This window comes from Carassius gibelio, chromosome B3, assembly GCF_023724105.1.
Source record: "Carassius gibelio isolate Cgi1373 ecotype wild population from Czech Republic chromosome B3, carGib1.2-hapl.c, whole genome shotgun sequence".
NCBI classification, from domain to species: domain Eukaryota; kingdom Metazoa; phylum Chordata; class Actinopteri; order Cypriniformes; family Cyprinidae; genus Carassius; species Carassius gibelio.
Window position 1 is genome coordinate 6,171,108 of NC_068398.1, and position 14,882 is coordinate 6,185,989.

The following is a 14,882-nucleotide window of genomic DNA, read 5'->3' on the forward strand; positions in this document are numbered from 1 at the left end:
TAGTCGAGCTAAGAGCATTGCGAGCAGACATGAAACAGTTAGTAGATGCTGTTTGCAACATGCAGAGTCCAACCTCTATTCATACCAGAAAGCCAGAGTTAACGGTGATGTCGCCATGGCCACCTGTTGAACGCAAACCTAAAGCTGAGGAAGAGGATGATTGGCCTGCACCACCACCATGGCCAGACCCAGAATTGGACGAGCCTCTCCCTAGTGTCCCACCTATAGCACACTCGCTTATCAGTAGAATAGATGAGGTTCCAAGAATTAAGGAAGAAGCACCACCAGCCCCAGCTCCTAACATGTTTGTGGGCCAGCCACAAGTTAATCACTCAGCACGTGAGGCCCTTCCTACCGCCAGACCATGGGAGGACACTGCCCGTCATCCACCTCCCTGGTTCAAGCCCATTCAGTTTTTGCCGCAGACACACAGATTTCCTTCAGCTGAGCCCAAGTACCCTACTGCTTATGGTGGTCAACGGAGTGAGCTTGGCTCCAACCTAACGCCCCAGCAGCGCCATCCAGGCATGGCATGGACACAGCCCCCGCCTTTTAGCTCACCTCAGGATCGTAACTACAGCATCCCAGAACCAAGTTACCGTGGGCCACGCCCAACAATCCGCAACTTCTCAAGTCGGGACCCAAGTGAGTTCGCGCGGCTCAAGATCTCATTGGAGAACCTCCTACCACATGATGCATCTGAGCTGTTTAAATATCAAGTGTTGGTCGATCACCTGCAACTAGAAGAAGCCAGGTTAATAGCAGATGCTTACCTTAACTCCCCAACACCCTTCTCAGACACAATGGTTGCCCTCAATGACAAGTTCGGCCGGCCACATCAGATAGCGCTGAGGCGTATTGCTGCTGTGATGGACTCACCAGACATAAGGCGGGGAGACTTTGCCGCCTTTGAGAAGTTTGCACTCCAGATACAATCACTGGTGGGGATGCTGAAGACGCTTGGCCACGAGGGTGAAGTGGAACTACAATGTGGCTCACATGTTGCTCGTCTGTTGAGCAAGCTGCCGCCTGAGCAGAGAGCAGAGTTTCGCCGCTGCATGTACCATCAGGGCACACAAACCCACACCTTAACTAATCTTTCAGATTGGTTGAAATACGAGTCTTGGTGCCAGGACTCTGAAGGACAGTTAGCTGTGAGAGGAGCTCGGGAGAAGCCGGTGTCCAGATATGAGGGTAGGAAGGGTAAGCAACCTACTACTGTCCTCCATGGTGTGAAGGACACTGCTAAGAAATCTGAGGCTCCAGTTCCAAGCAGCTCCTTCACAAGGATCAAGAGCAAGCCATATTGTCCATTCTGCAATAATGAGGAACACTACCTTAGCCAGTGCACAGAGGTATCCAGGCTAACAAAGGATCAGCTGACCGAATGGATAAAAAGTAACAAGAGGTGTTGGCGATGTGCACGGCCACACCAGGCGGCCCAGTGCAACTTAAAAAAAACATGCAGCCTCTGCCAAGGGAAACATCTCCAGGTTCTGCATGAGGTGAATATGAGGTCATCCAAGGAGGCAGCGTCAACACCGGCAGTGAAAAGCCAAGGCACCAGGGGGACAACAGAGGTTCTGTATTTAGACAGACCCACTGAAGGCAGTCGGGTCCTTCTGAAAGTTGTCAAAGTCCGCCTTCACCATGGTGACCAATCAATCAACACCTATGCCATACTTGATGACGGTTCAGAGAGAACTATGCTGTTGTCAGATGCTGCAGAGAAGCTAGGTGTGCAGGGGATTCAAGAGGACCTACCACTACGTACAATTAGAGAGGAAGTGCAGACACTTCGTGGTGCATCAGTGTCGTTCTTTATTTCTTCGCCATTAAACCCAAAGACCAAGTTTAAGATTACAGGTGCATTCACTAGTGATCGTATTGGACTAGCTGCCCATACTTACCCCATGGAGCAACTCCGGAACACCTACAAGCACCTCACTGGCCTTCCCATACGGACTCTTATAAATGTCAAACCCCTGCTTCTCATTGGGAGTGACCATCCCCATCTCGTCACTCCCATTGAACCTGTCAGATTGGGACCTCCAGGTGGGCCTGCTGCCATCCGCACAAGGCTGGGCTGGACTCTGCAGGGCCCATCGAGTGTAGTCCGTCACCACGCCCAATCACGGCAGTGTCTATTTACAACAGTAACACCCCAGGTGAGCGAGTTTATGAAACATGTTGAGAGATTATGGCAGGTCGACATTGTTCCATTCAGAAGTGAGAAACTAGTTACTCGTTCAAGGCAGGACCAAGAGGCCATCAGCATCCTGGAGACCAAAACCATCAGGGTAGAGGTTGATGGCATTCTCCGTTACGCAACCCCACTGCTCCGCCGGAAAGACATGCCGCTCCTTCAGGCTACCAAAGAAGCCGTCATGCCCTGTTTACGAAGTGTAGAGAGGCGACTTGCCAGAGATCCTGCACGAGCAGAAGCCTACAGAGTGGAGATGGAGAAATTAATAAAGGCGGGCTCTGTCATCAAGTGTGGACCGAAAGTTTCAGACAAGGAAGGTTGTGAGGAATGGTATATCCCTCACCATATGGTGAGCCATAATGGCAAGAATAGGCTGGTATTCAACTGCTCCTATCAGTATCGAGGGCAGAACCTCAACGACCATCTACTGCCTGGGCCGACCTTAGGAGCATCACTCCTGGGAGTTCTGCTAAGATTCCGAGAGCATGCAGTTGCAGTTAGCGGAGACATTAGAGGCATGTTCCACCAAGTTCGCCTCCTCCCAGAGGATCGTGCTCTGCTCAGATTTCTTTGGCGCGACATCAGTCAAGAAGGACCTCCTGCAGTGTACGAGTGGCAGGTGCTACCGTTTGGTACAACGTGTAGCCCCTGCTGTGCCACATTCGCCTTACAGCGCCATGTCTCTGATAACAGCCAGCCAGATGAAGATGTGAGGATATCAGTTCAGAAATGTTTTTATGTAGATAACTGCCTCCAGAGTGTTCCCACAATTGTGGAAGCGAGGCACCTAGTCAACAAACTACGAGCCATTCTTGCGTCTGCAGGCTTCGATCTACGTCAGTGGGCCAGCAATGAACCAAGTGTAATAAGTCACCTACCAGAAGAGAGCTGCTCTGCTAGTGTTGAGTTGTGGCTGGCTCAGAACAAGATCGATACCCCAGAATCTACTCTAGGGCTAAGCTGGCTCTTCCACACGGATGTTCTTGGTTACAAGCATCGCCATGTGGAGTACGGTGTCCCCACGATGCGTAATATCTACAAGGTGCTGGCGAGTCAGTACGATCCACTCGGCTTCATCCTACCCTACACCACCAGGGCTAAGATAATCGTCCGACACCTTTGGGACAAACACAGGGGATGGGATGATCCACTATTACCGCAGTAGCTTCTGCAGCAATGGAAAGACTGGGAAGAAGAACTACAAGTATTACCTCAAGTCACCCTGCCCCGACCGTACTTGTCAAAGTCTGTGGACATCTCCGGTCTTCAGAGAGAGGTGCATGTATTTTGTGACGCCTCAGAAGAGGCGTATGGTTCAGTGGCGTACCTCCGGACCACTGACCAACATGGTGAAGTGTATCTGTCATTCCTGATGGCCCGTTCCAGAGTCGCTCCTAAGCGATTTCACTCTATGCCCCGATTAGAACTCTGTGCTGCCCTTACTGGTGCACAGCTCTCTCAGGTGCTGAAGAGGGAGCTTACCATCCACATTGATCGGACAACCCTTTGGTCAGATTCCACAACGGTGCTGACATGGCTGAGGTCTGAATCCTGTCGGTTTAAGGTCTTTGTGGGCACCCGCGTGGCCGAGATACAGGAGCTGACTGACGGGCATGCCTGGAGAAATGTTGATACCGCAAGAAACCCTGCGGATGACGTAACACGCGGAAAGAAGCTGCGAGAGCTTATTCAACCAAATAGATGGAGCCTGGGACCAGCCTTCCTCCTGAACAGTCCAGCCTCATGGCCAGAGGACCCCACTGTTGACCAAACAGAAGATACCTCAGAGCTACGCAAACCTATCTTCTGTGGGGTCGCCGCCGTTGCATCAAGCCAGTCAACTTCAGAACTGGGCCAATACAGCTCGTGGAAGGAGTTGTTGGAAGGGACAGTGCAGGAGCTGCATGGGGCGGCCAACTCTAATGATAAGCCCACAGCTGAAGACTACCGACAGGCTGAACAGTTAATACTTCAGAGGGCTCAGAGGGATAGTTTTCAGCAGGAGTACCACCTTCTGAAAGCTGGTAAACCTGTCCCCAGCTACAGTCGACTTCGCATTCTGTCTCCAGAGCTGGATGAAAAGGGAGAGCTCATTCGTGTTGGAGGACGACTCCGTCGAGCAGAAGGTCTAGAACTGACCACTCTTCATCCAGTCATCTTGGACCCAGGTCATCGAGTAACTACGCTCTTGATTCAAGACTTTGATAACCGCCTCCACCACCCAGGACCAGAGCGGGTATTCGCCGAGCTTCGACGCTCCTTCTGGATCCTGCGAGGACGTGAGGCTATCCGGCGCTAACAGTATAGCTGCGCTGACTGTAGACGATGGAGGGCAAAACCTGCAGTGCCGAAGATGGCAGACCTGCCATCAGCCCGTCTGCGCCTTTTCAAGCCTGCTTTCTATTCTACGGGGATGGACTGTTTTGGGCCATTTGAGATCAAAGTGGGCCGGCGCCGGGAGAAGAGATGGGGGATCATTTTCAAGTGCCTCACAACTAGGGCGGTGCACTTGGACCTCCTTACTGCTATTGATACGGATGCTTTTCTGATGTCCCTTCGTCGGTTCATTGCCCGTAGAGGAACGCCTGCAGAGCTGTTCTCCGATCAGGGGACAAATTTTAAGGGAGGTGAGCGGGAACTCCGTGAAACTTTCACTGAAATGTCTAAAGAACTACGACATCTCCTTGCACCACAGAAGATCTCCTTCCGCTTTAACCCCCCAGCAGCTCCCCATTTCGGAGGGGTGTGGGAGAGGGAGATACGCTCAGTTAAGAGCGCACTCTATGCCACAGTCGGTGCTCAGCCTGTTCCAGAAGAAGTGCTTCGGACCGTACTTACTGAGGTGGAAGGGATCCTTAACAGTAAACCCTTGGGTTATGTGTCTTCAGATGCCAGTGACCCAGATCCAGTGACTCCCAGTGTTCTTCTCATGGGGCGGCCTGATGGTTCGCTACCTCAGGTAGTCTACCCCGAAAGTGAGCTCATCTGTCGCCGGCGTTGGAAGCACTCCCAAATCTTGGCTGATCACTTCTGGGCCCGTTTCATCCGACTCTATTTGCCGAGTCTACAAGCTCGCCAGAAGTGGCAGGCTACACCAGCTGATATTGCAGGGGACTGTGTAGTGATGATCGCTGATCCGCATCTTCCGAGGGCCCTCTGGCCCATTGGAAAAGTAGTCAAGACTCATCCCAGCCCTGACGGGCACATCAGGTCCGCTGATGTAAAGGTGAAGGAGAGAATCTACACCCGGCCAGTTGCCAGGCTGGTTGTTCTCCCTGCACTTCCTTCTGGTGAAGATGGAGATGGTTTCACTCCTGCCACTACACCCCAGCCATAGAACTTTGTTGCCTTTAGTGATGAGCAAATGTATTACATACATTTGGGGGCGGCTGTAGAAAAGGCCCCAAAGTTATGTTATTGTCGCTATTATTTAGTACAGTTGACCATAACGTGTTTTATGTTTCACTTTACTCCCGTTATTCAGTGTTTGTAATAGGGTAGCAAAGGCGCGCGCTGGTTTTTATATTATATCTGACGTCACGCAGTAGTATGCAGTACGATAGAGATGGTCAGTCGGTTGTCACGCAGTTAGTATTCAGTATGATAGAGATCATCGGTCGGTAAAATTATAATTGTGAGTGACACTTTCCTCAGCGTGTGCGTGAATGAGAAAAGTAAGTAAATCTGCTGCATTACTCGTGATATTGTATTTCTTGGACAGCCGTTATTTCTGATGTTCGATATGGATGAGAGTTAGGAGTTTAGGGGTCGTTACACGACCGCTGTGTTAATTATAATCACGTTTGTACGTTACTTTCTAGCTTCGGTCCACCTGACTCAGTACGTTGGGTTAAATGGGTCACATCGTGTTCAAACATGTTTCTACTTTATTCAATACTTGTTGTTATGAATGTTAAGTACTCTGTGGCTGAGTAAAATATGAAGTGGTGTTAAATATCATTATCTGGACCGCTATTGATGCTTTAAAGTATATCATAGAAGACAGAAAGTTCTATCTACGTTATTGATAACTTAATGCATGGTAGAAAATCTGAGAAGTGTCTGAATCCTTTCTCTCTGCTTACATTTTAGGGTTTAAGAGATATAGTCATATTCTGACTACTGTTTAATTTATGTTTGTAATGTTTATTGAATGAGTGTTGAATGAGTGTATGCATATGTTTCCTTTATTCATTTGTATTTGTTCTCTCTTTATAGAAACCACACTAGAAATTACTCTCACCTTTAAACTCACTCATAGAAGAAAGAGGAGGAATAAACAGAATAATAAGAATTATCTCTCCGCTCTTCATTTCATACTCTGGAATATTTGGCCTTAAGTGGTGTTCTGGCCGACACACCTGAGTGAACCTGGTGATAAACCCAGAATTAGCACCTAGACTGAGTGTTTAACCATTATCTTCACTTCAAAAGCTGTGCATTGAGCAATAAACTCTTGTGGAGAAAACAACCTTTCTCTGAAACTAAAAACACTCAACTTTAAAACTCTCGGTGCCTTCCAAACAGGATATATCATTCTCCGAAGGGCACTTCTGAGTAAAAACAAACATGGCCACCATATTGAAGAGTCGTTCCAAACCGAAGTGCTCAAAACTGGCCACTTCATGGACCTTTCGGAATGAAGGATTTCAAAGGGTACAACTAATGAACACTTAGGGCTCCCAGGATCCTTTTTGCAGATTCTTTGCATGATGATGGCGCCTCTGTGTGGGCACCACATGATGATGATGCAAAAGGGCACTTCAAGAAACAGTTGTGGGGCCCCTTGGAAGCTCTCACTCTGAAGGGTAAACCCTTTTTAAGGGATTAGGGCATAGGGATGAGCTGTTCCGAATGGAACACAGGGCCTATCATATCTCTGAGTCAGATGATTAGTTTCAGTTTCATATTTACATGGTCAGGACTCAGGAATTAATTTAATTAGGTCAAATTTCTTTACCTGAAAATGTCTGAGCACTGAAATTGAAGGAAATAATGTTAGTTTTAGAGTTGCCTAAAAAGTGCATTTTAAAAGAAAACCAATTCAGCTTTTGACTTTTTATCAGTCTAGGTCCAAAGATAAAAACACAAAAAAATTCTGGGGGATAATGTTTATTTTTGCTTTTTGACATTGGTATTCTTGTTATTAAATGATTAAGCTGTATTATTTGCCATATTTTAATATTCTTAAGACTTACTGTCATTGTGCAATTTTTTCCTATCTTTCCAATAGTTTTCTCTCTCTCTCTCTCTCTCTCTCTCTCTCTCTATATAAAGATTAGTAATCATATTGCTAAACTTGTAATCCAGTTGACTGCCAGCAGATGGAGACTGCAGCTCTCTTTCTGTTCTTGTCTTTTACCTTAAAAGCAGATTTACCAAAGCAAAAAAAAAAAAAAAAAAAAAAAACATTATTGTTCACTGTAACCATTTATTAAATGTGTTGACTTTGATATTTTTTGAGAAGGTAAATAGTGTGTTAATTCTGTGTTGTTTGTATTGTGTTCAGTCCAGAATTGTTACGTGGACGGATTTCTGAGTTCCATTGTAAACATTTAGAATTTTTCATTAGGCTTAACAAAATTCGAAGGGCATTCTCCTAAAACCCGTTTACATAAAAACCGTAATACAGCTCATGAATTATTGCATAAGATTATAAAATATTTATTTCACAGACAATAAACCAGCCTTTATTTTTCAGATTCAGATTTTTATTTCAAAAAAAGATAATTAAAGTTTTTTTAAACCATTTGCTGTGTTTGATAGATTCGACCACACTACAGATTAAATCGATGTGAAAACATATCAGATCCGTTAAATCAGGAAGGCTGTATGAAGAGTTTAGTGTGACGCGCAGTCTGATTTAAACACGAGACCCGTGTCACATCAAACAAACAAACCCTAGCTTCAATGATAAATTATGTGAGGGGTTTGTGTCCTAAAGACCCACTAAAATACATCCCACGGGATCACAGGAGCTGCTTTCACATATAAACACACACACACCGCACGCTGAAACACGCGGGACACACACACACGCACGCACACATTCCCAGACACAATGACTTTACATTGTCCAGAAAATGAATCAGATTTATTAACAGTAAAGAGCCTTCAAAAGGCTAGAGACGGGAAAACACAATATTTCAACACAGCGTCTGTGTGATAAAGATGAACGTGTTTTATTATGAGTGTTGCTGCTGGAAACTCTGATGACATTAATCATGTGTCAGTCTAAAACATCTGTGGGTCAAATTCATGAATTATGCATGTACTTCCTATTATTTACAGCAGAATTAAGGCATTTTTCATTCAAGCAAACTAAGTTATTAATAATTTCAAGTTTTTTAGTCTTGTGACCATCTAATAAGTGTTCTACTATAGTATTACAACAATAAAATCACACTTGAGAAACATATTAAACTAAGTCATATTTCATAGATCATAACTCATTTTATTGTTCTTAAAGCAAAACGTTCAGTTGGTTTCAAATAAACAGTTTTCACATTTCACACTTTTAAAACATGGCAGAACACACATGCAAATTTGGCCTAAATGAATTATGAATCACAAGTTCGGGATCAAAAGTTGCTTCGCAGTTTTGCAATCTTATGTTTATATTCTTAAAGAACAATATGTGTTTAATCATTTTGTCTTACAAATGTTGGTAACAGGGTCTGAGTTTAATTATTTACAGAAAGAACTTTTCACTTTACTATATCGTTTTACTATATATTAATAGTTTATCAAATATCTAGTGCTCTATTAATGATTTTGTCTATGCCTTTATTGTTGACTTAATGGACTCTTTTTTTTTACCCAGACCCCAATCATCTCCTGGACTTCCATCTGGGTGTTTATGGACTCTACAAGATGTTTTCTTGTTTGAGATCATAAACACATGGCAGATTGAAACGTTATTTGCGTCTCGTGTAGGTCTGTAGAATCGGAGGTTTCCGGGCTCTTTGAAGACACCTGGGATTGAATGCAGGAGCACACAGATGTTTGGAGCGGGACGGTGTGGTTTGAGTTTCCCTGGTCAGATCTTCAACCACAAATAATCACGAATTCTGAGACATGAGCCTTGTGTCCAAAGAGCACCTGAGAGACCAGAGTTACATGAGGGAGTATAATGAAGATTTTACTGTTAATGTTAATCTCAGAAGACTTCATGGAGTTCTGGTAAAGCAAAATTGAGTTAATCATTAGAGTCATTATGAAAAAATGTCTGGGTTTTTATGTAATAATTATGGCATCTCAATTTTGACTCATGATTTAGTACTTTTTATTTCAATTTTGACTTTGTTTCATTATTGTGGCTTAGTGTCTTCTCACTCAATGTCATATTTAAGTATGATATAGTACAATTTTGGCTTCTTATGATTATACTTTTTACTTTGAAATTATGATTTTTTAATTTTAACTTTTAAAAATTATCCTAATTATGGCTTAGTATTTCATTTAGATTTTTCTAATATCATAATAGTGACAGTCATAGTTTCGAGTTCATTTATAAAAATTTTGACACATAATTTTGGCTTTCTGCCTCATAATTATGACTTTTTGTCTCATAATTGTGACTTATCTCATAGCTTTAGTTGTTATCTATTAATCGTGACTCATCATTTCAAGTTTTTATCTTATAATCGTGACAGTCATAGTTTCACGTTTTGTTATCTAATTTTTGACTGACATAATCTTGGCTATCTGTACAATATTTATGACTTTGTCTCATAATTGTGACTTATCTCATAGCTTTATTTGTTATCTATTAATCGTGACTCAAAATTTCAGGTTTTTATCTCATAATTGTGATTGTCAGTTTGAAGTTTTTAATCTCAATTTTGAATGACATAATTTTGGCTCTTTGTTTCATAATTATGACTTTTGTCTCATAATTGTAACTTATCTCATAATTTTGTTATTTCAAGTTTTATCTCATAAGTTTTACTGTAATAATGATGACTTCTGGTCTCAATATTATGGGTTAAAATCTTTTAATTTTCATTTCAGAGGTATGGCTTTTTATTTCATAATGTAGATTTATCTCAGTTTTGACTGCCGTCTTTTTATCTCATAATTCTCCCTGTCTGAGTTTTTACCTCACACTTGTCATAATTATGAATTTTTGTCTCATAATTACGGCGTAATATTTCATAATGTTTACATTTTATCTCATAATTATGACTTGTTATAATTGTTATTTCCCAAAGCATTTTTTCTGTGGTTCAGATGGTCTCTCGTGGATTACTGAGGGCCCCAGGAGACAAATAAAGAGAAAATAAGTTTGATCTTCATTCAACATCATTGCTAAGAGAAACTATTGAGCTATTAAAGAGTTCGCATTAATGAAAGTAATTAAAAGGACTATGAGAAACAATTAATTTGGATTGACCATTACAGGAAACTAGAGTACGCTGAGCTGAAGATCTGACTGCTGTGGAGTGTGTGTGTGTGTGTGTGTGTGTGTGAGAGAGAGTGTGAGTGTGTGTGTGTGTGTGTGTGTGAGAGTGTGAGTGTGTGTGTGTGTGATCACTGAAGCGAGGTAAACACACACTCACATCCACAGAGAGAGCTGACATGTGAAGGCATCAATGTTTCATGCACTGAACTGCCTCCATCAGACGAGCATCTATTACTCATTTAAACTCTTCCAGTCACATACTCTTTCCTTCTCTCGTGTCAGTTAATAACATGTCTGGATGGAGATGGTGTTGGGGACGATGAAGGGGTCTGCTGGTCCAGTCCTGCGAGCGGCTGATGGCCGGGTGTTGTGTATGAATGATTTACAGGGCGCTGCGTCTGTGTTCACGGACAGCACTCACAGAGCAAGTTCATGGCTCCTGTCCTGAAAGCACTTTTTCACAGATGCTATTATTCCTCCTGTGTCCGGTTCAAACAGTCCTCGCTGTGTTGGAAATGGAGTCGTCCAGTGGAGTCACACACAACCCTTTTCCTCTCTTTTGTGTGCGCTGCATGCGTGTCGTCTTGTACTCAATCTGACAATGCTCTTAAATATTTCAGGATGAGCGTTTACTTCGTGAAAGTGTCCCTGAGAAGATCCTCCCAGGCTGGACTGAGTTTCGTTCTGTGCTCACAGTCTCGGCCGGATGAATGATGTCTCTTATTATTATTTTTCTGAAGCTGTTGAATCGCTCTCATGTGGCTTTTCCTTTGTCCCGTTCACATCTGTCTGTCTGGAGATATGGACAGAAAAAATAAACCTGTGATAACTCTCAAAAATAATATGTTTAAAACCTGCTGAGCTCCCAATCTAGCTAGCATTTAAGACATCAGGGAGGTCTGCTTTAAAATGTAGGCAGCAACATTACATTGCTTTAATGTTTTATTCTTGCAGCCAAAAACTAAAGCAGCGCCGCATGTGTTTCTTCATAGTGAAAACAGTCCCAGAAAGCACTGAGCTCGATGAAAAAAAAGAAAAAGTCATTCAAAATGGTGGACAATTTGAGCAAACCACTTTACTGTATATTTGTCTGTGCTGTATATTTTTAATGCTTAGTAAAATGCTAACTCTGAATTCTGAGTTAAATTATTGTAATTTAAATATTATAATATATTTAAATACTATTTGAATATATTTGAATATATATGTATATTTTGTGTAATTATATTATTATATTTATATATATATAACTTTTTAATAAATTATATAATGTTATATTTGTATATATACATTTTATTATATGAATGCATAATTTTCAACATCTAAAATAAATATTTAAATATATTGTTTATATATCATCATGTAAGTATGAACATTTTTATAATTGTATGTCAAAAAAAAAAAAAATATATATATATATATATATATATATATATATATATATATTAAAATATGTCAAAGTTTTAAAATGTGTCCTTTCTGTTTTAATTTCCTCTTTTAAGGCCCCCATTTTGTATGATTGAAGTCATGAGGGTCAGTTTCTTTTTAAAATGTAGATTTATACATCATCTTAAAGGTTATGATAATATTTGGCATATACCTGTTTGAAAATCTGGAATCTGTGGGTGCAAAAATAGATTAAATAAATAAATAAATATTGAGAAAATAGCCTTTAAAGTTGTCCAAATGAAGTTCTTAGCAATGCATATTAGTAATCAAAAATAAGTTCTGATATTTTTAAAGTAGGGAATTTACCAAATATCTTCATGGAACATTATCTTTACTGTCCTAATGATTTTTTTTTTATTAATTAAATTAAATTAATTTTATGCATTTAGCAGATGCTTTTATCCAAAGCGACTTACAAGGCAATGCTCTACCACTTGAGCGACAGGAACACTGCGCTATTTTGGACGGTTTTTGGCATAAAGAAACATTTATATTTTTGACCCATACACAGTGTATTATTGGATATCGCTACAAATATATCTGTGCTACTCATGACTGGTTTTCTGCTCCAAGGTCACATTTGTCTCTTATATTATAACATTTAGTGATATTATTGGAAAGTGGAGATTGTTGCATGAAAATAAGTGTTTAGTTGAAGAAGATGTAATTTGTAAACAGTTTGCCTGTATCACTTTTTTACTACATTAGGTACAACAGTAGAATGGGTTCAGATAGAAATGGCTCCTGTCACACAACAACAACACATTTTACTGTTTTAGATCACAGTCAATGCAATCTTTTGTGCTGACGCTACAGAGAGTGACGTGGACTCACGGTTTGACGCGGTTGATGAACATCTGTCGCAGCAGGAGAGCGATGGTGCTCAGGACCATGATGGTGGTGCACATGACTGCTGTAGTTCAGTCAAACCGGGAGCCAACACAAAAACAGAGCTCAGGACATCCACAGCAGGCAGAGGAAGTGAATTAGGGTTACACTCTTTCACCATGCCCTGCGCCTGAGTCAGATTATGTGTCTGGATTAGCGCTAATCTCAGTCAGCGTGAGTCGTGTGGGGGTCGAGCTGTCAACACCTGCTGACACAGCAGTTTACCTGATCAGAACTGAAACATTTTTTGGTGACATTGTTTTTGGTGGCTGTGTTGCGCGAGGGTTTTCTATGGTGTTTGGGGTCGCTAGCAGGGAGAGCTAGGTTTCTGGAGAGTTTTGGATGGTTGTCAGAGTGTTATTTTGTTAAGTATTTTGGGTTGCTAATGGGTTCCTGTAGTGTTTTAGGTTGCTTGAAGGCTGCTAGGGAGTTTTTGGCGGCTGATACAGATATGTATGATATGCAGATACTAGAATGTGCTGAATGTCTTGACAAATGTGTAGCAACCACCGACAACAAATCACAACAACTAGCATTGTGGTGGTGAGGCCTGAAGTGCTCTGTTGTTCTCCAATATTCAGCTTTATTGCATTACGTGACTGAGTTCATGGGAACAGGGATGATGAGTGTGTTAAAGTGAACTGCACAGTCATCAAACATTGTGTAAATCTTTTTGAGTCATTGTATTTTTGAGTGATGTGATTATGATGAGTCACTGTGATTGGCGTGAAGCAGCAGAGATTGATCACATGATCACAGCCGCAGAGCTGCTGTTTTAGGGGAAACTGATAAGCAACCTTCATCTGACCTTTTTAGAAAATCACAAACATGATCTCTGTAACACCTCAACTCTTTCTCTCGGACAGCTGGAGACTTTTGCTGAACGTTCCCGCTTGTCAGATGTTTCTCCTGACAAAGACTGTCATCTGAGTATTTTCACACATAGCGTTCTGGAAGAGATCTTAGCAATGTGTGATGAGATTTGCCAAGCAGTCAGCAGTCAGAGATCTCAATATGACCTCAAAACCTTTCTCTTCAAATGATCTGAGCTGCTCTTCACAGACACTTTACAGACATTCTGCTGCTGCATAATATAATAACCCATAGCAGATCTATACAGGTGGAGCTGGGGAAGCCGGAGGGTTTCAGAGGAGCTCTTGAGATACGCTGTAAAACAGTTCGCCTGAATCACTTTTATTACATTAGGTACAAAAGTAGAATCTGTTAGAATCCGAGAAAGAAAAAAACAAAACAAAAAAATCCACAAATCCAAGTTTTGTGCGAGGGGTAGGGTTTCTCTGAGCAGATATAGGGGTTTAAAGAACTGAATTACCATTGAAAACCCCTGAAGGGGTCAAATGGGAAAGAATGTGGCGTGAATGAAGCGCAGCTGTCTGTGAGCGGTAGGTGGCCAGATCTGTCTGTCTGTCTGTCTGATGCTGCAGGCCATTTCTACATCTGTGTAAACACACACACACAGAGAGACACACACACTCGTGGTCTATCTTTCTCTCCAACACTCATCTCATCACGCAGCTCTTGATAATGAAGTTTTCTCAGTTCCTTTGTAAAGTTTAATCAGGTCATAACCTGAATGTCTCTGGTTCACAGTAGATTATCAGACACAGACAAATACTTCAGGTGAAGACGCTGATATAATTAATAGAGATATAATCATGTTCAGCTCTCAGTAAACAGTGTTTGCTTCCATAACTTTATCCATAATGTCAGCCAACATTCCACATTTACTAGAGTTAAAGCTATTCATGTGAAAGCATAATCTATATATATATATATAGTAGTATTATGTTCTATAAAAAAGTTCAAGACAAGTTTATTTCTTTAATGTTTCAGAGTTTATTTCTGAATCAGTGATTATTTTTCATATACAAATCATTTGAATAAGTACAAAAAGAATCAGTTTAGCTGCTTCAG

At 41.8% G+C, this 14,882-nt stretch overlaps 1 long non-coding RNA gene across 1 annotated transcript; it reads right to left on the reverse strand.

Moving 5' to 3' along the window:
- Nucleotides 1-8,278: 8,278 nt before the first annotated feature.
- LOC127952630 (uncharacterized) lies at nucleotides 8,279-13,045 on the reverse strand. Its single transcript, XR_008152995.1, has 2 exons — nucleotides 12,894-13,045; nucleotides 8,279-11,403 (listed from the first exon to the last, which is right to left on the reverse strand). It is a non-coding gene; the product is annotated as an uncharacterized LOC127952630 (long non-coding RNA).
- Nucleotides 13,046-14,882: the final 1,837 nt, after the last annotated feature.